The sequence below is a fragment of the Miniopterus schreibersii genome (genome assembly GCF_964146895.1).
Source record: "Miniopterus schreibersii genome assembly, chromosome: 13".
NCBI classification, from domain to species: domain Eukaryota; kingdom Metazoa; phylum Chordata; class Mammalia; order Chiroptera; family Miniopteridae; genus Miniopterus; species Miniopterus schreibersii.
The window spans coordinates 13638048-13665344 of record NC_138113.1 but is presented as its reverse complement, the minus strand read 5'-3'; the positions used below and the strand labels follow the sequence as shown (position 1 = coordinate 13665344).

At 38.6% G+C, this 27297-nt stretch overlaps 1 protein-coding gene across 5 annotated transcripts in view; it reads right to left on the bottom strand.

Annotated features, from left to right (window-relative positions):
- Positions 1-27297, bottom strand: part of LCLAT1 (lysocardiolipin acyltransferase 1) — a 97349-nt gene that overhangs the window by 4278 nt on the left and 65774 nt on the right. The gene's annotated exons all lie outside the window — the stretch shown is intronic.

Here is a 27297-nt window from a genome sequence, read left to right as displayed (position 1 = left end):
ATACCAACTTGAAGTCTGAGTAAGACCCTGAGCCGGTATTGCCATCATCCTCAGCACTCTCGTGATTAACTGCTCTGGGGTTAAGTGTTTTCAGCAGTCATATGCTAGATGCTGGAGCTAAAGAGATGAGTAAAACATGGGCCCTAACCTCACTCATGAGTTCACAACAGAACCAGGGAGACAGGCATGCACAGTGCCCTCAATAGGCCAGAGGGCATCTGTAAGGGGGTGGGGGGTGGAAGGAGGGGAGGGAGCAGGTGAGGCAGGTGGAGAGGGGGCAGAGTCAACTTCCGGGCACTAAAAGCTGGCTGGAGGCAGACAACAGAGGCCTTCATTGTCAGACTTGAGAATTTGAACTCAGTTCTGGAGGTGATAGAGAAGCACCCTGAGTGGTGGAAACCCACTCAGGATGTTTAACAGAGAAGGGATCAGATGGTTTCATTTTAGCAAGGATTACCTTGGGGGCAATGACAAGAATAGTTTGGAGAGAACCAAGGGCAAGAGAGGTAGGAAGAGTCATTACAAGACAAGAAAGGCAAGAAATGAAGAGAAGGTGGGGGCCAAAGGAAGTGACAAGGTTCAACAAAGTTACAAGGTAGAACTGCTGTCAGAGTGAAAAGGTAGAATGAGCCGAGGTTTGTTTCTGGCCCAGGGAGCTGAGTGGATGATGGGGCCTTTGAGATTACAAATGTAAGCAGACTGTAAGATCTTTAAGGAATCATGAGGACCACCAAATTGAACACTGTACAGAAGGCCCAGAGAGGTTAAGTTTTTTGCCCAAGGGCCCACAGCGTGTTGGTGCACAGTGTCTGTTGTTTTCTTCTGTGCCATGTTATCTTCAGTGACAGACTTTTTATGTGGACTTTGATCCATTAAAGAAGTATATGATGCAGGCAAAATTAATCTGGTACTGTGGTTGGCTGTGGCTGTGGAAACTGATTGGAAAGGAGCATGAGGTAATTTTCTGAGTGGCAGAAACATTCTATATCTAGATTAGGGTACAGATTACATCAAATTGTGCATTTAAAACCTGTGCATTTCACTTTATTTGAATTTTACCTCGATATTAATAACAAAGAGATGCAGCAACTTCCCCGCCTTATCTCACCAAGTTCACCCTTTCTACTGAAACTGCTAGGTTGTGCTCATTTTATTTTTGTGATTCTGTAAGTCCTCAATGTTTACTGTCTGACTGATTTACTTACTGACGGAATAAATTACTTAATCTCTCTGTGGCTTACTTAGTTCCTGTATCTATAAACTACCTCATAGGGTTGTGAGGATTAAATCAGATAATACATGTAAAAACACATAAAACAGGATCTGATACATAGTTAGTGCTCAATAAATGTTAGTGGTTGCTGGTGTTATTATTGAATCATAATGTTAGTATGTTAGGCTCTAACCTGCCATCTCTACCTTAGCTCCTATTGGCCCCCTGGGGCCAGTATGGTATTTGTGGGGGAAAAACTTCATTTGAATACCCTCTCTATAACACTTCCCATGGTTTGCCTGGGCCCTGATTTTTTCACCCTGTTGTCATTTCTAAGCTGCACTGGATCTTTAAGCATCACAGACACTCAGAAATGCATTAACACCAAAGCCAAAGAGGAAGAAATGGAGAAAGGCTTTTACACATGGAGAGTCAGTCGACTGTCTTGATAACTTTTAAACTTTACATTAAGTAAATAAAGGTCTCCAGACAACGCAAAGCCACAGGTAACTCTTTACTGCTGGAAGAGCTTACTTTTCACATCACCCTAGAAAGACCTCCTGGCCCAGGGAGTTAGGAGGTTAACAGAAAGTTAGCAGGGCTGGAGGGGCTTGGTTCATTTTTAAGTGACAATAATGAAATGAATATTCAAAAGCTGAGATGTGCCTTTATTTCATTTACCAATATATAATGGAATTAAAATAATGCAGTAATAGATAAAGTTCCTGCAACTGTAAAGGATTTACACTGTCTTTCAGGAGGAAAAGAATAGGTTTAAATATGCAAATTAAGTGGCTGCCATCACTGAAAGCCATTTTTAAAAGATTTAATTGCTTTGCAGATTGTTTAAATTTTAAATCTAGATGCTGTTTAGATTTGTCATCTGTTATATGGGACTTGAAAATGGAACTGTTCCGTTTCTGATACGGTGTCCACTGGAAAGCTTCCTATTTCACTATCATTTTGTAAAGCTATCATTCCATTAGAAGAACCATGGGCACCTGGGCCGACATAATTTTCTTTTTTCCCTGGAAGAACAGAACAAACACTTGCTCAACATTTCAAATCTTAATTTTTAGTCTCAGGCTGAAACTGAGGGCATTTTGAATACTTTAATCATGTTTAATTAACCAACAGAAGTTTAAAAGGTATGACTGGAACTTCCAAATGCAATTACAGAAGGGAGTTGTCTCCAAGCATATCCAGTTGAGCCCATGATTATTAGAAGAGTCCTACCCAATATGAAAAGCTCACTGGCAATGGGAGAGAGCCAAAGATTTATACCTTTGTATGCTTAAAATGAAAGAACTGAGGGAAGAAATCCTGGTTTGCCCAGGGCTGATAAAGATCAGACCCAATTATATATAATTCCGTGGCAGAGTAATAGAAATATAACCTTTTTTTTTTTATCCCAAAAGGATCTATAAGCTTTGATAACAATTGACATTTTTCTTTTTCTCATTCCATAATTAAATGTATGCTGAACATACAAAAATATAATTTATTTTGGATCTCATTTTAATACCTGCTTTAAAAAAAATGAAAAATTCTATTTTCTATTAGCCACATCCAAATCCATAAATCTAACTACATAGATGAAGTAGCTTGTCATCTAAGGTGTTTATGTTAAAGGAAAATGCTGAGTCCTTGGGTAAGAGGTTGGCATGCTTTTCAGGTGTGTGCTGTTTTTCAGATTAAAAAAGAAAATTATCCCAATTGGATAAAAGTTGTATTAGTAACTAAATAATTATTCATTGTGCCACTTTGACACTGACATATAATAGCACATGGCTAATAATAAGCATGACAAATTGGCACTAGTCAGTACACTTGGAAGAACAGTTTTGAATGGACAGATTTGGATATATTTAGACTAAAAATACCAATGAATTAAGACACCCTTCAGCTTCACAATAAAAGGGCATGCATCAACCGCTTAAAATCAACTGATATTAAGGCTCAAACAGTACTATTTTCGTTGTTAGAGAAAAAAAACACTAGTTTCCTACTAGGAACATTATTCATTTTTCCTTCTGTATAAGTTGGATACTTGCAGAACAAGAGGGAGAGTCAGAGGGCTCCCAGTCCTGCCTCTTATCAGTCCCATGATCTTGGCATGCTCCCTCTACGCCTCATGAGGACATGTGGATGACAGTAATACCCACTCCCACAGGGGCCTGTGAAGATCAACTGGGATAGGACATAAAACCCTTAGAGACGTGCCTGGAATATGAAACGTGTTCAGGTCCTTGTCACTGTTATTCCTGTAGGCGGGATGATCACCTGTAACACCCGAGGAAAGCTTAGCTTAGGCTGCTCCCCTTGACCTTCCTTCTCTCTTCCTTTCTCTTCCTTTGGGAGAGAGACCGGGTCTGCTTTAGTGTGCGCCAGGGTTTATCCTCTGATGTGCAGCCCACGCCTTCCCGCACTGCAAAAGCAAAGCCAGTTTGGGCACTGACCTGGGCTCTAGGAAGAGGCCCTAATTTATCTCCTGATACTATATTCCTTTCCATCTCTACTACTTCTCCCTTAGACATTTAAGCTAAGCATAGATAGTAAAGCCTCTGATGGCATTCAGAATTAGAAGCTGATACTCAGAGCTCTAGGATCACTGGCCTGCTACATCTTGTTTTTGGTTAAGTCAAAATTAGTACCTACTCTTTACTCAGAAAGAACCATCCTGGGCTTAAAAACCAGACTTCAGCTGGGAAGGTGAAATTAAAAGTGGTTTCCTTGTGAACAATCTTGCGTATGCAACCTGAATTCGTTTCTTAGAGATAACTTCAGGGACACATATTTTTACATTCCTCTCCTAAATCTGTTGAACTTCTTGTGTTTTGTATAAATGCATGAAATCTTTTCAGTCCTGAATATCTCTCTTCTGATGGGCCCTGGATCTCTGGATTTCCCAAACAAGTTTGATTTTCTAGACAGAATGAAAACATGTTGACCTTTTCCACAATTTGACAATATTGGTGCATTAACAGATCATCAAAGGCAAGACCTGAATAATAGGAAGTACTTGCTGAGACCAGAAACACACATGTATATAAAATATGCCTTGATAAAGAGATCTACTGATTTCCAAAAATGGGACAGTAATGTACATACTGTTTTATAACTTGTTTTTCCAAGCATCTTTCCCATCCATGCCATTAAAGTTTTAAAATATAAATTTATGGATGTATAACATTTGATTATATATAAATTAAAAAAAATAAATTCCTTCCAGATGCATGTAGTTGACTGCTAACTTCACCTCTCCTCTTGGATGTCTAATTAGTACCTCAAATTTACCATAGACTAAACTGAATTTCCTCCTGATTTGCCTCTAAAACCTGTGCTTCCCAGTTTTTGTCTCCATTAGAGGCAAAACTGTCCTCCTCCAGCTCAGGCCAACAACCTTGCAATCATCCTTGTCTCTTCTCTTTTTATTGTCAAACTGAGAGTTTATTAATATATATTCCCCTTCTTATTCTTTTTAATTTTTCAATTATAGTTCACATTCAATATTATTTTGTATTGGTTGCAGGTGTACAGCATAATGTTCAGACAGTCATATACTTTACCAAGTGTTCCCCCGATACTTGCAGTACCCATCCGGCACCTTACACAGTTATTACAATATTACTGACTGTGTTCCCTGTGCTGCACTTTACATCCCTGTGACTATTTTGCAACCGCCCATTTGTACTTCGTAATCCCTTCACATCTTTCACCCAGTCCCCCAACTCCCTCCCTCTCTCTTATACTCCACATCTAATCCATCAGAAAATTCTACCGTTTCTACCTTGAAAGATATCCAGAATCCAGCCAACTCTTAGCACCTCACCGATTTTACCTTAAGTTACCTCCTCACACATGGATCATTACAAATATTGTTCTAATTGGTCTCCCTGTTTGCCCACCCTCCCCCTGCAGCTTCTTTTCAACATAACAAAAGAATCCTTTCATGTTAGTCACTACATTAGAGCCCCCTTTTGCCCCTCGCCCCAAGGGCCACCCTTTCACTCAGAACGCCAGAACCCTTGCAATGACCTACAGAGCCCTACCCGACCTGCGCACCAGCGTCCTCTGCCCTAACCCAGCTCCTACTCAGCTGGCCCACTGCTCCAGACACACCGGGCTTTGTGCTCTCCTTTGAACACACCAGGCACACTGTTCCTCTCCGACACGCTCTTCCCCATCTTCACCTTCTCAGGGAGGCCCCGAGCAGGCCGTCCTCCCGATTTACTTTACTCTCTAGCCCTTATCACCACCTGACATGCACATACCTTACTACCTGTTTGTTGTCTGCTTCCCTCCTGCTAAAATGAAAGCGCCATAGGGCAGTAAGTTTTGGCTGTTTTACTTACTGGCATATCCCCAGTGCTGCTTCAGTGTGCTCAGTGAGTACCTGCTCACTGACTAAAATGAGGGCGCAGAGAAAGGGAAACGGAGCTGGGCTCCCCTCTGGTATGTTTCTGCTTGGAAGAGCGCCCGAGGAGAGCCCGTGCGAACCGCCTACAGCAGAAGGTGCCCTGAGAAACTGCGGCTGGAGAGGAACAGTGATTTCTGACCCTCCAGACTGCAGGAGAGAAGGCAGACAGGAATTTATGCTTCTCCTCTTCTGTGAGCACCAGATACTTTGTTCGGCCTGCGGTTCTGCCACTCTACACCTCTATTTGTACTCACTGTTATTACTGCTACTCTTTATGAGTTATCGGCAACCTGAGAATAAAAGGATTCAGATGATGTACTGGAAAGTTAAAGTCACATGTGTGGTGGCAACAGGTCAAGGGGGATAAGGGAGCTAACTGATACCCCAACATTGGGACATCTACAGGTGCCACAGGATAGGAAGCTAGGGATCTATTCACTGTGGACAGGCGCCTACTAAAGAGCTAAGTGGGTTTGATATCCCCCCCCCCCCAAGTTTCAAGGTGAGTATTTTCTAGCTTATGGCAGAGTTGACAATGTTAAGTTTAAGTGTATGATGCTATTCTACACTGAGATCCCGATGTGTACTACCAAATGCTTCCTCTGTCACTTCCCTCTGATAACAAGACACTTCACTGTGCATGCTGGAATGCAGCCTCTTCAGTAATCGAGGTATCACCATGGAAGCATGTTTCCTAATCAATTCCCTGTCTTTAGAGAGAACTAACAAATTCCTCAGAGAAAACCTTGTCATTCTCTAGGGTGCTACTGTTTTTTAATGTCCATGAGACACAGAGGGTTCCACTAGCTCAGAGCTCGTGTTTCCAGCGGTGCAGACATTACTCTGAAAGCAGTCACTGCAGCCTTACCGACACACGCTCCCCTTTCTACTCTGACCTCTTCTCAGCGGGTCTCCTCTGCAAGCAACCACAGTATCTCATCAGTTATAGATCATCACCCTGTTAGGTCACATGGTCTGCTAACTGGTTCATCAACAACCTCCCTCTGCCAAACTGGACAAGGCAACCCCTTCACTGCTGCTGAGCTGCTCAGAGCCCCTCAGGCCATGCCCAGCCCTGTTAGGAATCTTAGCCAACTTGGTCTGAGATCTCAGCTTCCAATCCCAGCTTCAAAGCACCTTCTTATCAGCCTTTGCCTTACTGACTCAGGCTCCTATCATACCACTGTTCAAAAAAGAACATTTCAAACAGGGCAGAAGAGAGTGCGGGGGAGAATTAACACTCTCAGGAACCTGGTAACTCAAGGGATACAACTGGAAATGGGGACCCCGGAAAGTTCAGGACGCGGGAATGCCTTTCCCCTCTCCTGGCACCCCTCTCTCCCTCAACTGAGAATGTACACACACGCTCTCACTCATACTCACACACGCTCTCACCCTCCCTGGATTTCCAAAAATGGGACCTAAATTACGATCAGAACAAATAACTTAGTTCAGTTCGCTTCATAATGGACTTTCTTAATATCACACAAAAAACATTTTCAAGATAGTTTGGCTGTAGCAAATTAGAATATATTCTCTGGCTTCATAGGATTAATTCACATAGCTTTAGTCACTCACATGCAGATGGTGATGCAAACTTTCTCATGCACACACAGCGGGGAAGGAAGGACTGAAAGGATAAAAAATAAAAAAACTGGACAAAAGGGTTGGACAAAAAGGTTAAAAGTATAAGAGAAAGGGGTGAGGCTAGACTAAATAAAGTAAGGGAGAAATATTTGGGGAAACTGATTAAGAAGTAAAGAGATCCTGAACAAAATTAAATGTCCATCACTGAAAAACAGGAAAAGCAGAAGATGGTCAAGGGTTAGGAGGCAAAAATGGTCAAATCCAAGGAGTTAGAAAAAAAAAAAGACAAGCAACATTCATGCCCATGGGGGCCCTTAATTCAGAATGTTTATCTACGACCTGCTTGTTTCTGGTGACATAGAAAAGGCAGATTTAATATGCTGAAATATTTGGAATAAAAATTGATTCCCAAACCTAAAGAACACAGAGTGGACTAATTCTAAGCTCAGTATTTTAATAGAAAACAGAATCAGTGTGTTGTTTTCAATGACAGCCTGTTACAGCACTTGTGATACTCTTACATTTAACAGAGTGACATCAGACCTAGGTTTACAGAACCATTCAAACAGCAGGTCCTAAGTACTGGAGAGATCTGTGACTATAAAGATGATTTTAATATTCCTAATCCTTTGATGTTAAAAACAATTTCCACCAGACTTTGATACACAAGTGGATAAATCATATGAAATTAAATCAGTCTCTACTCGGGGAGCTATCTTAATCAGAAAGAGATTTAATGAAAAGCCTTAGCTTAGATGAATACTCTAATTATTACAGGCTAATATTTGTCCATAAAGAAGGATTTGTTTCAGGATTAGTCAGAGACCAGGAGAAGCCAGAGACACCAATTCAATAATGGAATGCCTAATTAAATGATAATGGAATCCTAATTACAATGTATTGTTTTCCCCTACACATGATTTATTTACCACAACTGCTTTTCACTTGCTTCATTATGGAAAACTAAATAAAATGCAATTACTAAAAATAAACTGGGAAAGAAAAAAGAATTGGTAAATTAAAACTTTTTTTAATATGGAGAAATTCAGAGATAACAAAAAGTCTAATTGTTAAAGTCTTGCTGCAGAAGATATAGCACTTAGTGCCTGGAGAAACCGTGTATTTGTCCTACATCCTTCCTCAGTCCGTGAAATCAAAGGTACTGACAAAAGCCCAGTAAGTGTTAACTAAGTCATGGTTATGACGATTGCAGATCCTGTGCTAGCTACAGCCACTATGGGAGATTCAGAAATGTGGAAGCAATTCTTGCCCTTTGGAAGTTTATAATCTAGTTGAAATACAAGCTATAAACATGAAAAAATAATTAACAACAGAGGAAATGAATAAAACTTAATACAAAATTTTAAGAGGAGTATAACAGAAAATTAGTACTATGTGTGAGTTCAGAGGACAAGGTCACCGTGGGTTGAAATGCCTAACAGTTCTAAAGGCAATAAGGCTATTATTCTGGGTTAACACATGCAGAAACTAGTTTCTTGAAATTTAGAAGAAACAGGGTCTTCAACATTGAAAGTAAATTCTAAAAAAATCAAGTAGTTACAGAAAAACACACATTTGATATCTTTTACACAAACTAATGCAGCAGAATAGAGTTCAAAGCCATTCTGATGCATATATATAGGAACTTACAGGACAATGATAATGTCCTATAAACTGAGGGGTATGATTAACTTAGTCTTCACTAAGTAATAAAATATTCTTTAATTAACGGACAGTAGGAAGCTCAAATCAGGCCCTCTAAAATAACAGCCCCCCCAAACCCTTTAATCTAAATTAGCTACTCTAGCCACTCAAACAATAGTATATTTAGAAAGGAAGAGCTAAAAATTTCTTTTTGAAGCAAAATTCATACGTCAATGTTCACTGCCATGGAACACTATGATTTTCATACCCCTCATGGGCGGGATAGGAGGGGAGGAGGGGTGTTTTGTCTTGGCCGGTAAAACCTATGCTAAACTGGAGCACTACAAATTCCGAGGACTAGACTACTTAGATCTCTTGGGTATTCATGTGCATCAGTTAGTTTTCAGTTGAGAGTCAAGCGAAATCTGCCAAAATATTTTTAAATTTAGGAACAGCTTTGCAGTGACCATTTAGCTTTCCTTAATTCTCATATAATCTAAAACTATCTTATCTGCAAAGAATTTATACTATATGAGAATCCATTATCTTTCTTTTCTTTTTTACTTTTACTTTGAAATAATTTCAGGTTTACAAAAAATTGTTGCAAAGTACTAAAAAGACTTCCAGTAAACTTTAGGGACCTTCCCCAAAAGTTAGCATCTTATACAATCATAGTACACTTAACCAAAACCAGATTAACACTGATACTTTGCTACTAGCAAATCTATATATCAAATTTTATTCAAATTTTGCCAATTGTTCCACTCTTGTCCTTTTCTTGATTCAGGATCAATCCAGGAACTAATGTTGATAGTTATTTTGAATGCCAAACAGTATGTCGGTAATTTTTCATATTATTATTATTATTATTATTTTATTCCTCACCTGGAGGATATTTTTTCCATTGCTTTTCAGAGAGAGTGGAAGCGGGGGAGGAAGAAACATCAATGTGAGAGAGACACATGGATTGGTTGCCTCCTGCATTTGCCCCAACCGGGTAGGAGATTGAGCCTGCAACTGAGTTACGTGCCCTCGGCGGGAATCAAACCCAGGACCCTTCAGTCCATGAGCTGACAAACCACTGAGCCAAACCAGCCAGGGCTCATATTATTTTATTCAATACTCACAATAACCTCAAGAAGTGGATCTCAAGATCCAGGCTGAATAATCTGCCTGAGGTTACAAAGCCAGTAAGGGACAAGGGATGTTTCTAACCTAGGTCAATCTGATTCTACAGGCCTGGTGGTTAGGTTCAAGAATTTAATATCGGGAGACAGCTGAGACTTTCTCATTTTCAGTTTGGTAAACTGAAGATCAGAGAGATTAAGTAATTTTTCAGAGGCTTAGAGTTGGCTGAATAAAAGGACTAAATTTAGAAGCCAGTTTTCCTGCCTCCCAGCTTTAGTTAGCTCTTTCCACTGCATGAAAGAACTGGAGCAAAGGCCCCAAATTTGTACTTTGGTACTCTCAATAAGCACCATTTTTAAAAGTTAAAATCTGAACACAATTGGTCTTTACATTATCTTTTAAAAGTCTCTCAAAATGTTAAGTTTGGCAGCAAAAGCCTTTTAGATGAACTTAAATATCTTAATTTAATTGCACTGCAAACATAACTGAAATTCTTTCCATTTCTGAAACATATTACAAACAAAACATCAATTAATCAACATTTACCCACAGTGGAAGAAACACACTGTTCTAATTGAGAATGTGTCCAATGGAAAAGGACTGAGTTATGGTGTTTTTTTTGCATATGGTTCTGAAATGGAAAAGTTTTCCATTACTCTTCTAGGTATGACTACGAAAACCTAATTATATTTGAAAGAATTATGGCTCACATGTGAATTTTTAAATGGTTCCTTCACGGACCTGTAATAAAGTGAGAAATGGTATGCTCTATCACATTCCTGGGTTGAACCAGGTTATCTTTTATTCCAGTGAATTTACATTGCTTACAGTAAATTTGCTACTTAATAATATGAATAAGCTTTCTTTTAGTATCTTTTATATCCAGCCTGACAGAGAAAACAAAAGGTTTGTATGTGAGTAGAATGACCTTATAAAATACTATTCTCTTGTGGTTCACTTATCTCTGCCTATAGCTTTTTCTGTATGGTGCTGCTATCCATCATTCTTATGAAAATCCATCAGTGACTCTTGGGGCAATATTTCCCTGTTTCTCTCCAGAAATAGAAATACTCTGTTATAGCTGCTCAGCTACAGTCACAGTATGACTTCCAGTCTCTCTGACTGGTCTGTCTTCTAAGTCTCCCTCTAGATGTAACCTCCACCTTTCTTAAGCATTGCTATACATACAAAAATATTGCCCATACTGAGAAAGTTAGGAAAGGTAACTTGATAGCAAAATGAAATTCAGTGAGTCTCCCAGAAACACTAGCTTGCACATTCAAAATGAAGGCTAACGTTGCATTCTGGTATCTTTCAGCCTAGAAAACAGCTCATTTTAAGGCTAATTTGTCTAATATACTGTTGTGATGCAACTTATTCTTACTTAAATGTGTGTGTATGTGGTGGGGTAGGGGGTGGGGAGAATCCTGCCCTAAGTTCCAAGATCAAAGTCAGTTCAAAGTCAAACTAAGTTGTCCCTGCTCTGGGGGTGGAGTGGGGCCCCTGAGAAGACATCGTTCTTGATCCTATTAGTGTTTAGAATGACTTAAAAGTAATCTCAGAATCAGCTCTAGACCCCTATGGGAACAGAATATAAATGAAAATTAACACTTAGAGTTCCAAAAATTGTCATCGCTGAATCATAGGGAAGCAGGAAGCTTTTAATCTCATAATTTTTTCATTGTTTTTTAAAACTCACCAACTCAATAAGGGGTTTTACTAGATTGTATAGGTTTCTCAAGAGTAATGGGTATTATAATGCTTTTGTGTCTGAGAGCACTTAGTTCAATACTATCTCATGATAGGTAACCAATAAATATCTGCTGAATAAAGGGATAACTGTCATAATTGGATGAATAAAGTGTCAGCCTTGTTAACATTCATTTTCATTGACATATCAATGAGATATATGAAATTATATCTTAAAATAATGAATTTAAACATATGTGGCTTTAAACTCATTGTCAAATAGTGATAACGGTATCAGATTGGCCAGAAAATTGGGTGCTCATTTATTATAGCATCTGAATTATTAGCCCACTTGTATTTAAACATCAAATACTTGAGGAAAAAAAAGTTGCAAGAGCCACTCATCCAAGAAACAGAGTGGAATGCCATTTGCTAAACTTCTATTTTAAAAAGTGACTAGGGAAGGTCTATTTGCAGCCAATAGCCCTGGGGTGATGACGTGGGCCAACTGTTATAAAGCTTGACAACAGAGTAATTTCAGAGTAATTATGTTAATTTTAATAACAACTTCAAATGATTTGTAAACTCTTGATCAAATTAATGCCCCCGCCCAGCCCCCCATGCCTGATGACGAGCAAACTAAACGTCTGCGCAGTGCCATGGTGGAAGTTGAGGGTACACAACTGAGGACTAACAGTAATTTCACTAGGTCAGTGTTAATGGGAATAGACTCTTATGGGTATGCTTGGGCTGACACTAATCTAACTCTACTCAGTTGGCCTAGGACAAGACTAAGTTTTGCCATTCATCAAAAGGAACAGATAAACTATTCTTTGCTTTTCCACATTAAATTTCGGTGGGCCACCTCCTAGAACATTTCTAGCTTGAGAGTACATAAGGATGGTGGCAATGGTGAATAGAAATGGAGAAGCTGGGAAGGAAGTAAGGAGTTTGGTATTAGACATTATTTGAGGTGACAGGCATAAATGAAATAATCCCATCCACTTATTAGAGACACACATCAGACCTCAGGAGACGGAGAACAGTGGTAGTCCCAAGCTTGGAGGTATAGTCTAAGGGAGAATTGAATATAATATAATGAGAGAAGAGCCAAGGGGGACAGGCGTTTCCACTGGAGACCAGAGGAGGAAGGAAGCCAGCAAAGGAGACCTGAAAGGAGAGAGCAGTTACGAGGAGAATCAGCAAGATGCAAAGGTACTGGCGAATACACGAAAGAAAACGTCCAAGATGCCCACAGGGTCTGGCACACGAAGATGTTTTTACCTGAACTCTCTGTGGTGCAATCATTCTTCCTGATCACTGGTTTTAGGGCACTGAATGGGAGATCCTAAGTTTCTGTCTGGGCAGCAACAGCTTCTTGGTTAGATCTTTTGATTAACCTTCCTTTTTGGGAAATAGTCAGAATATGAACTTGGTATTTAAATTGGCACTACCAGAACATAAAGGGTAATTTAGAAGACACCACAGGCCTGGGAGTGGGAGCACAATGAAAGATTGTGCTCATCCATTTTCCGACCTGGCACTATCTAGATTCATTCTGATTTTTCTTTTTTAATCCTCAGTCGCCGATATTTTTTCCATTGCTTTTCAGAGAGAGTGAAAGGGAGGGAGAGAGAGAGAGAGAGAGAAACATTGATGTGAGGGAGACACAGTGATTGGTTGCCTCCTGCAAGTGCCCTGACCAGGGCTGGGGATCAAGCCTACAACTTAGCTACGTGCTCTTGGCCGGAATCGAACCTGGGACCCTTCAGTCTACAGGCCAATCGATGCTCTAGCCACTGAGCCAAACAAGCTAGGGATGATTTTTATTTTTTTAAAGGTTCAAATTCCCTTAAATATCTAAAGATTTTAGATATTTGAACACTTTTTAAACAAAAGCAATTCCTATGAATAGCAATAACCAGAAATCTGGAGAAATAAATATACTAAAATGCGACATGCAAATTGTCTTTAGAATAAATCTGCATATAGTGTCCTGTAAGTGGTACACTTTACAAAGAAAATTAAACCCATGAAATTAACATTTTAATGAAGCAGAAAGACTATTAACATCAAGACTCCTTGCTGATTACAGCTTCCAGGTGGCCTAATGAGATGAAAATTAAATCTATACCTTCAGCTAGTCTAGGCTAGGGATGTTTGCAGATTATGACTGAATTTAAATTAGAAAATACTGCTGTGTGCAAACATGTTTAGGCTAGCAAGCAGTCTTTGCAAACCTTGGCACCACAAATGCTTAATTTAAAACACTCAAGGCAACACACATGCACGTCTAACTTTTTCTAAGAACTGTCCTAAAACCCTGGGAAACGACTGTACTTTGGGAAACATTAAAGTGGCTTTATGAGAATGATCCATTTTAACTGTTATATGGCCATGCAATGCAAGAATTAAAAGGGGGCAGGGAGGTCATGCGGTGCAACCTCCCGCCTCTTTGCATTTCATTTCAAGCACAGGGGAGCCTTTAGGCAGCCTTTTCAATCCCCCAACTCCTACTCTTTCGTCTTAGTTTCTCCTCTATAAACAAACAATATGATACTAGCATTTGTGCATAGCAGTCTTTCAAATGTTTAAAGCAGGGTTAGCAAACTAAGGCTCAGGGGTCAATTCTACCTGTGTTTGTGCATCTTGTGAACTAAGAATGGGTTTTTTTCATTTTGAAATGGTTGATAAAAAACAGAAAGAATACATTTTATGACACGTAAAAGTTACATAAAATTCTAATTTCAGTGTCCATACATGAAGTTTTATTGGAACACAGACCCACTCACTCACTTGCACTACAACAGGAGAGTTAAGTAGTTGCAAAACTAACCAGATGGCCTGCACAGCCTAGAATATTGAGAAAAGATTGCCAAATCTGCTCTTACTCTTCTCTAGGCGGAGAAGTCTCCATTCTAAAGAACACAGGAATGGCTTTCAGACTACTGGATGCGCTGCAGCTTGTCCTGTCCCTTCTAGAAAGAGGTGCTAAAGGTCACACTGTTGCAGCCCAGAAATGACACACATCACTTCCGCTGTGTCTGGACCAGAGCTATCCGTATGGCCCTGACAAGCTGGAAGGGTGCTTGGAAACAATAGGCTTCATTTGCCCAGGAATGAGAGCAGAGCCATCCAGATTAATGAGCACTGGTAATGTTTGCCATGGCTTCTAATCAATGCAGAAAGCAATCGCCTGCCCAATTCTTCCCTAAGCTGTAATGCCACTTCCCAAAGATAACCATTTCCAACATCTTAAACCGTTTATTCTCACATTTACCTCCATATAGCTAAATAAAATGCCTACAATGACATGTCAATATTTTTTCACTTTTTCTGTTATCTATCAATTTCCTACTACAAAAAATAAGATTTTGCTCTTACAACATTTCTCCCCATAGCGCCCTTTCTCCACAGTCCCAATTACTTATACCATAATTCTTGGTAAGGCTAATATTTACTGTTTACATTATATAATGAGGCAGATATTCACAATATAGCTGTGTAGTACTTCTTGTGCTACTAATTTCCCCTGGTGTTAATAATGACCTCATTTTGCTCTTTGCTTCATTTTCTAGAGACCTGCTACTAGTTCATCCTCAAACTCAGCAAGAAGTATAAGTCTCCTTCCAGTGCATGCACATGTATCATATTCTATCAGCTTCATCAGCTTGGAGACATTCTTCTGGGAACCTCCATGCTCCTGCTCAGATCAGGACTAGAGTCACCAAGGCCTCCTGTACAGCTATTGTCTTGAATCTCCCATCACATCCCTAGATTCCCCTTCCTGTGCTGTTTTCCTTGTTTCCCGTATCCTCTATCTTCATCTTTTTTGGTTTACTTCTTTTGTTAGAACTCATTCTCTAGCAGCATCCAAAGAAAGGTGCGTGAGAGGTGAATTTTGAGATCTCACATGTTTGAAAATGCCTCTTCTGTCCTGAACTAGACTGAGAATTCAGGATATTCAGGATTCTTTGTTGGAAACCATTTCCTTCCAAAAATTCAAGGACTTCCTCTGCCTTTTCTACCAGTATTGCTTTGGACAATGTGATGCTACTTCTCCTCTTTGGAAGCTTTTAGGATCTTTTTGTTTCAGGCGTTCTGAAATTTAATGATTGTAATTTGTGGTAGTTTTTCTTTCATTGTATTGTGTACTCACTGGGATTCCTCTATCTAGACATTTATGTTTTAAAAAAATGTTGGGATCATTTCTTGATTAATTTCTTTGATAATTTATTCCCTTTGGCAAAGTTATTTCAGGAAATAATTTTTTGCCTGTTTACTCTGCCAGGTACTGTTTCTTACATATTTTGTTTCTTATATAGTTTGCATTATATATTAGTGCTAATTCTTAAATATATATATGTATATGTGTATATATATAATTTCACTGAGCAACATAGTAAGTGTTAGGTAAATCTTTATTATCCTCATTTACCAATGAAGTGACAAATAAATCACCGAGGTCACACAGCTAGGGAGACATGGAATTATGATTCTAGCTCAATTCTTTCCTAACTGAAATTCTCTAAATCACTGTTTTACTGTCTCTGATAGAAAGTTTTACAGTCTCCAGTTCTAGAGATCTTATCTTTCTCTAAATTTATATGTGATCAATTTAAAGACAAGGGATGGGAAACCAGGGCTGACCTTATGCTGAGGTAGTGTGACTGGAAGAGTAGCATTCCAGGGTCAGTGTGCTATCAAAGCCTCCCGCAGAGATGACCGTGATGCTTAAACTTCCCACCATTAAACTCACTCCTTCATTTCCGAGCATTAAAATAGAAGCTCTTGTTATTGATGTGCATAATACATAGAAAGGAAGAAAAAGAAGGGCGTTTGGGAGAAACAATGGATTGGATTAATGGTGTTGCAAAAAACTCTTAAAGAAATGAGACACACAGTCTGATGATTTTGGCTAAGTCCAGAGGATAGAATACTCCCCAGTACATGTGTGTGGGGTAGAAGCCTAAGAGGGCCAAAGAACAGCAGGATCTCAGTCAAGGATGGGGAGCACAAAAGGGCAGGTGGTGACCTCTGCAACAATCCTCACCTCCAACCATTTTACCAAAGGCTGGCATCATGAAAGAACTTCGCAAAGTTCTCCTTACCTCTTGGAGCTGAAATACTTTGGACCTGGTAGTCTGCTGCCAAAGGAACAAACTATACACTCTTCTGAGGGGCATTTTCCAAGTTGCTGGAAAGATCCAGTAAGATCCATAGTAGCAGAGAAGTGTTCAAGGTTTTCAAAGCTCAGCAATTGACTCTGCTGGACTGTTAACACAGCTGCAAGGACACTCTCTCAAACACACTTATCTGCCCATTATTTCCTGGTGAAAACCCTACAGGTCTATTCTATTTGTCTATTTGATTGACCCTAACTACTGTAGCACCAGAAATCCTTTTGAGAAAGAAGCTGGGTGGATAACCACCAACCAGTCCCGCAACCTAACAAGAGAGGTTTGGCAGCTGCCCCTTTCCCTCATCACTTATATTCATCCAAACAGCTCACTGTTGAAATTGGCCCCAAATCTATCTTGTTTTAAACTTTCTGCTATTTCTTTCTTCTGCATTTTTGAAATTCACAGTTTGACGATTATTTTATATGATGTACCAATTGAATTATAGTATTTACAAAGAACTTACATGCAACATTTATATCACTTTGTTGGTATGTCTCTGGCACTGCATTAAAAAAACAACAGAAACCTTGCCAGATAACTTAAACGCTTTCATTGAAATATATTATTTTCTGCATTTGCTAACCTTGGGATATGAAGCTTGTACCACTGACCATGATAAATGGGTCTGTGCTAAACTAGTTATATTCATGTGAATATGGAAAAGTATTCACTGGTGGGAAGTTAACTGGCCCACATGGGATTAAACCCACAATCTTGGTCTTATTGGTCTTTAACCAAAAGAAATAATATACTGAAATAAAGTTAGTGTTCTGCTTTGGTTGTTTTACCACTTCAGTAATTATCTTCACTCACAGAACAACTCAGTGTTGAAAAATTGCCCAGAAATATTACAGCAGTTCTTGGCATGCAGTAAGAAATATCTGAAAAGTGATAACATACCATATTCAAATTTAGAATCCCGAAATTCAGGCTCACTTCTGGAAAACTATGCAGACCTATTATTTGAAACCCTTGGTATAAATATCACCTTGATATAAATATAAATAAATAGAGTCTTCTAAGATTATTTTTAAATGTAAGTATTAAGGGTAGTAAAAACTCAAAGTAGCTGGGTGCTAATGGAGGCTAGTTAAGAATGAAATAGGGTGGACAGATGAGAGAGGCACTGCAAGGAAGAGCAAATGTTCCAGCTGGGAGTGGGCATAACATGTTCAGGAGGCACGGAGAATCCAAGTTCAGCAGGATGCAGATAAGGTGGAGGCACCTTTGTGTAGCTCAAGTTAGTGCTGGCACAAAACTGTACTCAATACATAAGTGACTTGAACGAATGACTAAAGCTGGGTTACTCTAACAATCAGGAAGAGGGTGGACAAAGGTGGGGGCTGCTGTGCACCAGTAATAGTGTGTTACAGAGCAGTAGCTAGAAAGCAGATAGATCAAAGATGGGAGAAATTCACTGGTAAGAAGTGAGTGTATAACAGACACCAAAATGAACACTGATTCTCTTGGAAGTTTCAGGGAATAGAAGATACATAATAAACCTATTTTTCACAAAATGATTATAATTAAAACTGATCTTCAAAGAACAAAAAGAGAAGGAAAAAAGGTCAAAGACAAACCAATAAAATCTATAGGCGATTATTTCTGAAAACTAGAACAACAAGGGTGATGGCCTTTAGGGTCATGATTTTTGGGAGAACTATATATGTATATAATGCTTATTTTATGCTTGATTAAAATATTTGAGAATTATATAACAAGATTCCAATACAGCATAAACTTTGTAGAGCCACCTTTAAAAATACCGGATAAAATTAGCTTCACTGTTGCTGTTTTTCCTGGAGAGGTATTAATTATGTACTGTTTCATTTCAATTAAAATGGAATTCCTGAAATAAGAGTAGAAATAAGTAGGGAGATCACAATTTTATACACTGTGCTGAGAAATAAGAGACCTGTGTAACAGACACCAACATGCTGGTTAATTCACAGAAGTAACTGGCCACTTTGGTGTAAACTGCCTGGAAACTCTGATTCTAGAAATGTATGTATACACCTATACATGTGCACACACAACAATTAAAGGAATCTTAGTAAATAAGACTAAATGAAACAGCAATACAACTTGATAAAGATTAAGAAAAGCCAAAGAAGAAATTCATAAAAGATCTAGTCAAGGATTATTATCTAACAGATATGTGATCAAAAGAGAATAAAATGTTTAGAGTAGAACCTAGAGGGTGAGTGACAGGTGTTCACTGTAAACTTCTTTGAACTTTGCTGTATGTTTGAAATTGTTTGTAATAAAATGTTGGGTAAAAACTAGGTGTACTGGCAGGACTATCTGAATACAGAGAAAAACATGTATTTGTCATGAATATACTTATGAAATGTTTGGGGGTTTTCCCTTAATTTTTATTAGAATAACACATACCCATAGATTAAAAAGTCATATGGTACAATAAGGCTCATAATGAAAAACAGCAGGCCCCTACCATATCCCCGAGTTTTCAGGTCCTAAAAACACAAGGTTGAAATTATTAAAACTTTATTAAAATATAAAACCTATCACATTTCTTGTGTAATTTTTTTTTTAAGTAGTGTAGGGGGAAATAAAACCAGTTGGAAAGTCATGGAATGACAAAATTTTAGAATTAGAATTTTACATGCTCTGATGAAACACAAAACTATCTTCTAAAATGATGTCACAGAAATGTCTTCTGCATATAACTGGAGTAGGAGTGAAGGAATCACAGTGAAACCCAGGGAGCCTAGTTTCTCAGTGGCACGGGTTTCTCAGTGGTGCTGCCGATACCTTAGGCAAGGGAAAGAGGAGAGCGCTCAGCTGATTAAGAAGGCAAAACTAATTATTGAGACCTGAAAACTTATATCATTGTCCAACCCACTGATTAAAAGCCCAACCTGAGTGAAATACTATATAAGAGGACTGGATTATATTTCCTTGAAATTTGTTTCAGGCAAAATTTTCTATTCTCCAACTAGATAGATGCTTGGATCAATCCCGGGTAAAATACAAGAGTGATATGCCATTTTGCCAGAATTTAAAAAAAAAATTTCATAATGGAGTTTGCAGACACGCTAAGATTTAAGTAGCATGGCCAAATTCTTGATTAGCTAGCCAGGGACACTCTTTTTAAAAAACAATGTTAAATTCTAATTAATTTGTTCTGCCAATAATTAAAATGAACACTTACCAAGCACAGGAAAAATATTTTCTTGAATGTGACTTTCTTTGGAAAGACAAAATATAATTAATCTGATATTTTACTGATGTTTCAGTATAATATTCTCTTAACAGTGTTCGTATTCTCTAATAAAGTTTAAGATTTACTCATTTGATTTAGCCTTAGATAATTTTGACAATTGGAAGTAGCAATGGATTTCTTGGCTGTACATTTACATGAACTGAAAGAGTTAAAGACAGAAAGATGGATGAAGAGAGAAAGGGCAAGCAGGCAGACTGATACGAAGTTAGGTAACACGAAGTCCAGGAGATACAAAATAGACGGCAGCTCTATTACTGCTTTTTATCTACTCCAACTTGTCACACAAAACAAACCTCATTTTAGTATAAATGTAAAATATACCTTTGTTTTCAAATAACAAATATGGTTGACCTGGAAAAACTTCTTAAAGACATGGAACATTACCCTAAAATATTTAATTTTGTTATATAGAATCATAGAAAGGTCAAATCAGGCAACATCAAAATAACAATGAGCATTAGTAGTAAAAATTCTCTTTCCTAAAGGAGCTTAGACCTAAATCATTAATTAGTTTCATCTCACAAAAAAGTTTTCAAGTGTTGAGAACAATTCTTGAATAATAAGTTTTATGAGATACATCTACTGTAATCCTTATAAAATTAACCACCAGTGAATGCTTTACCATAAATACTGAATATTGGTTCTGAAGGGATAGATGGAATCTGTGACCTGTATACCACACTATAATGATATATTGGATTTGACTGTAAACTAAGAAAGTCCTTCAGCTACGCTTTTCCTCTATAGCCATTCACCACTGAGGGCAGGGAGTTCAAGAGCCCTTCAATCTGGATTAACTGGGAAGAAGAGGAGGTATTTTCCTCTTTACATTTCTTCAAGAAAGGCATTCTGTTGCTTCAAGTGCACTTTGTTAAAGGAAACTACTAGTAGCAGGTTGGCAAATAATAGTTGCTATTGGATGTGCTTTAATAAATAGATGATTCTTTTATTATCATTTGTAATCAATCAAGTAACTGAATATATTTAAAGGGATGCTATTAAAATGTATGAAATGATTTAACAATCATCCAGTGGTTTTATTCACACTGTTCTCTGCTTGGCAAGCCCCTTCCTCACACAAGAAATAATAATATATTCAGTTCTGGTCTATAAACAATATAATTCATTCTAAATTGAGAAAGTCACTTTAATAGGGCTTCCCTATTCATGAATACAACTATTAATCTAGGAAAAAATGTTTTCTTATCAATCAAATTGATTATGTGCTATTCCTTTCTAGTAAAGAGTTCTGGTTCACTTCTTTGATGTTCTATCATTTCTTTTCAAGGTGCATGTTGGGATATGGAAAGGGATTGAAGAGGAAGAGTAGTAGACGGTACCCGTTCACCCACATTTATTAAGTGCTTGGTAGGTGCTAAGCCCTGAGCTGGCAGCTAGGATCACAAAGATGAGTGATAACTCTCATGACATTAACAGTCTGGTAGAAGAGATAGGCATGTAAACAAATTACTATGCTACTGATGTAAGAATATACAAGATACAGAAACAGTCAAAGGAAAGAATGAGCTATGTTGCAGGGGTGAGGAAGAGAAATTTCTAAGAGCAAAAGCCAAGCCCCGTTTTCTAGGTGTACAGGTATTCATCTCTACACTAAAAGGGGTACTTATGGCAAAGAGTGGGGAGAAAGGTGAAATGGAGTGGTATGTTATTAACTATTCACGTTTGTCTCCCTTAATTGTCTGTAGGCTTTAGGTTACTAGGGAAGACAGGTCTATGTTTTATTAACTATTGTAGTCTCAGGGCCTAGTTATAGCAGGTGCTCAATAAAATGTTCGTAGAATTGATTATTTCCTCCACCAGTTACCCTAATATGCCAAATATAATACCCGGATATACAACAGCTGTTTTTTCATGTTTGTAGAAGATAACCTAAATTTTAAAATTAATAAAATCTATTATTTATTTAATGCAATAAAAATAGTTCCAAAAGGACTTTCATTTGTTGACCTTAAAGAAAGCAACATAAATATTCTACTTAAGTTCAATGCTAAACTCAAAGCTCAGCAGCTGAAATCTGTAGTTGAACAGATAATCAGTAATAATTATGGTGATGTATTTCTGGAATACTAAGTGTAGTCCAGGTACTGAGCTAAGCCCTTTACACAGATGATGTCATTTGTTCCTGATGATAATCCTATGAGCCAGGTATCCTCATTTACAGAAGTGATGGAGATGGATTAGCAAGTTGATTACCACACTCCAGCTTGGAAAAGAAAATTTTTTTCTCCTAGAGTTGTAATATATACATTTAGTTATACAAACTGTTTTAACAATGCCCTACACTGTGAAAGTAGCACTCTTCTATATGCTGATTGATACATGCAAAGCAAACTACGTGTCAGCTTTCCAATTTTACCTCTAAGTTGAAGGACTAAGAAGGGAAAAATTTACAAATTAAACTTGTAACACCACAGCACTGATGTTACAAAGTATATAGTCTATTTCATTTGTGATATCTAGACAAGTAATGGATGGCATGTTAATTAGCTATGGCCAGGCATATTCTTGATTGTTTATTAGTTCTTACTATCTTTTTTTCTTATTTTAATATGACATTTGGCACACTTGAACCTTGTTTTATTTGTGTAAAAATAAATTGACCTAGCCCTTGAGTATGTGAGTTTTCTACGTGTATTTAATATATTTCCATGTTACTACCTGCTGCTAGATAATTAGTTCCTGAAACTCTTACTGAGTTTCTAACAGTGAAACATAAGATGATTTGTTTTAATGTCAAATTTCTATTCCAAAGTAAATTTGTAATTTGCCTGTTAACTTCCCTCCCCTGTGTATGAGCCATGCTTCATCACTCCCAGAATATGTGTTAGGACCACCTTCACATAGGAATGGGTAATAAATAGGTTTATTGCCTCTTGATAGGGCAAATCAAATCTTATTCTTTCTAATGCATTCTTCACAAAGCAGCTATCTTTTTTCCTATCTGAAAAGCAATCTCTCAAAAGCCCTAGAATATTATAAAGTCAATGATGAAAGTTTAAAGTAAACAGCTGGCAAAAACTATTTTTAAGTGGTGTTTTAAGCCACATCTTCACCCACAAATGTTTTAGAATCAGTAGGAGTTTGTTTGAATGAAGGCTCTTCCTATGCAGAAGAATCCAGAAGTCTTATAAACACAGCAGGCCCCAAACATCTTCTTTAGATACAGTCTCAGATTAGAATGATTATGTAAGTGAAATCAAATGCACCAGAAGGGCAGCAATGAAGGCAGATGCCCTTGAACTCTTCTTGCTCAGGAGTGAACATAATTATCACCTGTTTCAAAACAAATAATTCAATAAAATAAAAGTGAAAATGTCATACAGAAGGCAGAACACTTACTCTGAATCACCTCTTGGATGCTGGGTTTTATTACAAGGGACCCTTTTCAAATGCTGGCTGAGGAGCAAAAAAAAATCCTGGCCGTTTACTAAATATTTGTCAAAGACACAACAAAAGGGACAGAAAAACCTGTAAGAGCAACAGCAGACCCAAAGCCAAAGGGCACTACAAAAGGACTGGGTAAAAGTTCATCCTTCATGAACTTTTAAAGTTGGATACTTTAATATCCTTCGAATAACAAAGATGAAATAGCTTTTATTTATAGTTGTAGTTATGTTTTTTTCTCCTCAACATGGCACCCCTCAGTTCTCCAGGCTCAGGATAAATACCTATTCCAGTTGTCACCCTTTCCTCAATTCAGCCAATTAAAAATAGATGAAAACCAGGTCAGCATCCAGCTATGTTGCAGAGTACTCTAACACTATATCCTAAAGGAACTATTGTAATTGGGTTGCATACACCGATTATAAACCCCAGAGTGATGACAACATTTTGTTCTCAATAAAACTAAATGTGGAACAATTATTTCAATGGGAAGACATTACATAATATTTGAGGAGTGTTCTGAAGCTCACTGTCATGAAAGAGCTATGGCAGTAGGAAGTCCCAAGTGAACCTGAGATTTAATATCTGATGAACTGGAAAGCAGGCCAATTTGCTAAAAGATCCAAATGCCAAATAACCAATTTGCAGAATTTACAAAATGTACTGTTTACCAAAATCTTGTTTAACTGTCAAGTTTGTAGCAATTCATATTGGAAAGGAAAGATTTTTGTAACAACCTTTGAAGACTTCTGCAGTTTTATTGGACTGGATTTCACTAGATGTTTTATTAACTTGCTACAGCTGGACAAAACTGAAGTGGGCAGAGGGACTCAAAGGAAGGGAGAGTTTGAAGCCTCAGAATCCTGAAGCTCTGGCTTCAGACAGCTGTACTGCTATCTCTGCTTTCCATCCACTCTCCTACTTCCTCCCACCCCATTTATGTGCATGATTAATATGGCAGTGCAAAGAGGCCTCGAAGGTGATGTTGGGGCCCAGACACAGGAGCAGAAATTGGTAAAAAGGACAGAAGAGGAGGGCAAGGCGTTTGTTCCCAAGGATTAGGTCAGTCTCAGGGAGAGAAGATTCTAATTAAAAGCTGAAGGAACTCCTTCCAGGAGGGACTTCCATCAGGACACAGGAAGTACAGGCCACCTACCCCTTTTGGTATGGCAGCTTGGGGAGCGCATGAAGCCATGCCCTACACAGTGAGGCACTGCCTCCTGGCCTGAGCCAGCCATGAGATGCCCTGGTGGATCGAGGTGGCTTTCCTGCATGGATTCCAGAGCAGACTTCTACCAGAAGGTCAGAACAAGTGAGATAGAAATATGTGGAAATTATTGGTGGATACTTAGAGAGACATGCTGAAGTTCCACAGCCAGGCTGGAAAGGGCTCCAAGACAGGACTTTTTTGTTATTAATACAATCTCATCTGCATCTTTAGGCTAGGAAGACTTGGGAACATTTAGAAGGACTATGACAACTTTAAGACTAGTCAGTTATCTCTTAAACACTGTTCCTGGATAAAATAAAATTGCTCCATTTCTGATAGAGGTAAACTACTGATCTAAAAGAAGAGCTGTTTGGAAAAAAACATGTTTACCATAAACAACCGAGTTCTTTGTATACAACAGATATTGTTAGGAAAGGGAGAAAACTGTAAACTATTCAAGGTTTGCTTAACTCTTTTACACCATTCAGTTTCCATTTTCTCTTATTTTATTACTTAGTCATTCTACTCTTTTTGAAAAATTAAACTGGATAATAAGCCTATTTTTATAGATATAAAAACCTTATATTACAAGAGAATTCTTCATACTTTCAAAAGGTAACTTTATACATCAAAGCCTGTATCTTCAGATCTTAGAACTTTAAACTCAGTACAGCTAGTTTCTATTTAAAGTTTCCCTAGTGTGTTTTCTATTTCTGAGAAATTTTATAATAACAAATACAGTTACTAAAAATAATCTCTCTTCGAAATTACAGTAACCGCATGAGAAAGATGTTGCATTCTGTAGTCTCAACATTTTTTTCAAAGCACTACCATGTTGAAATAACCACAAATTGCCTAAACGTTTTATAAACAGAGAGAACTGAAGTTCCTGAAATCTCAGAAAATCATCAAATCTTAGAACTAGAAGAGATCTCAGAAGCCTCCTAGTTCTACCTTGTTTATTCTTTTCCCAAATCTCCCTAAATTCCCCTCAAGGCAGGGATGTTTCTAGAGGAAGGGACTGTCCAATGGGGTCAAGTGATAGTGACAGGGCAAGAAGGGACAAGATAGATCTGGGTTTTACAAGCAGGCGGTCACTTGAAAGGCTGCTCAGGTTCCATGGAACACAAAAGGCAGAAGACTGACTACAAAGGGTTAAGAAGTTATTAGGATGTGATGACAGAGTCCACAGCTCTTCTGAGGAGCCCGTGTCTTCGGGGAAGAAAGCAGTATATGACAGCTGGAGGAGGGGTGGAGATAAAAACAAAACAAAACAAAACCCATTTCCGTGTAGTTGTACAGCTTTTTGTCTTTTCTTCTTAAAGACTGAAGATATCTGAGTGACATTAAGTGCTGAAGACAAGTAACCATCAGTAAGTTAGAGCTTCATGATATGGTAAAAGGGGGGGGGGCACAAAGTTTAGAGTGAGGTTTCCTGAGGGGGCAGGAGGGTAGAGAATTCAGTGTGTGGGTGGGAGAAAAAGGAAATTTTTGACAGGAGGAGGATCCCTTTCATTACTACAGGAAGAAATAATGACTGCAGACTCAGGAAATCTGAAGTTCTGAAGAAAGGGAAGGGGGTTCTGGTTTGATGGTGTCTGATTTCTTTGTAAAAGAAACAGGTTGGGAGGGCTCAAGTGCCGAGGATGGGCAGGGAGGCTTAAAGCAGAGTGAGCATTGAGGGTCCTTTTGGAAAAAAAAAGTTTTTATTTATTTTAGAGAAAGAGGAAGGGAGAGGGATAGAGATACAGGAACATCGATGACAGAGAAACATGGATCAGCCTCCTACATGCGCTCTTACTGGGGATAGAGCTTGCAACCAGGCATGTGCCCTGACCGGGAATCGAACCAATGTCCTATTGGTTCATGAGCCGACACTCAACCACTAAGCCACACTGGCCAGGTGCGGGTCCTTTGGAGATCAGCAACTACACTGGATTGAAAAGTGTGTCACCCCCTGCCTTAAATTCATGTCCACTGGAAGTTCAGAATGTGATCTCATTTGGAAACAGGGTCTTTGCAGGTGTAGGTTAAGTTATGAGGTTGTACTAGATTAGGGTGGGCCCTAAATACAGTATGAGTAGTATCCTTACAAGAAGAGGGGAGACACAGGGAGGAAGGCCACGTGAAGATGCAGGCACGGAGACTGGAGTTATGTTACCACAAGCCAAAGAATGCCAAGGATTGCTGGCAACCACTAGAAGCTAGAAGAGTTGGGGAAAGATTCTTTTTGAGAGATTTCAGAGGGAATGTGGCTACTGACAGCTTGATTTCAGGCTTCTAAATGCCAGACTGTGAAAGAATAAATTCCTATTGTTTTTAGCCACTCAGTTTGTGGTAATTTGCTGAGCAGCCCTAGATCAATAATACAGCAACCAAGGATTGGTTTTGGCAGTGATCTGCATGGTTTGGGGGATTTTCTCCAGCAGAGCTCAAAGCCAGTGCAAGTATAGACCAGTGCAAGTATAGACGAGGCAGCAGCTGGCAAGACGCAGGACCTCTGCCAGGTGCAGGAACAGGGCTAAGGTGTTGAGGATGCTGACAGGAGATGGCTGTGAAGGATGGGCCGCT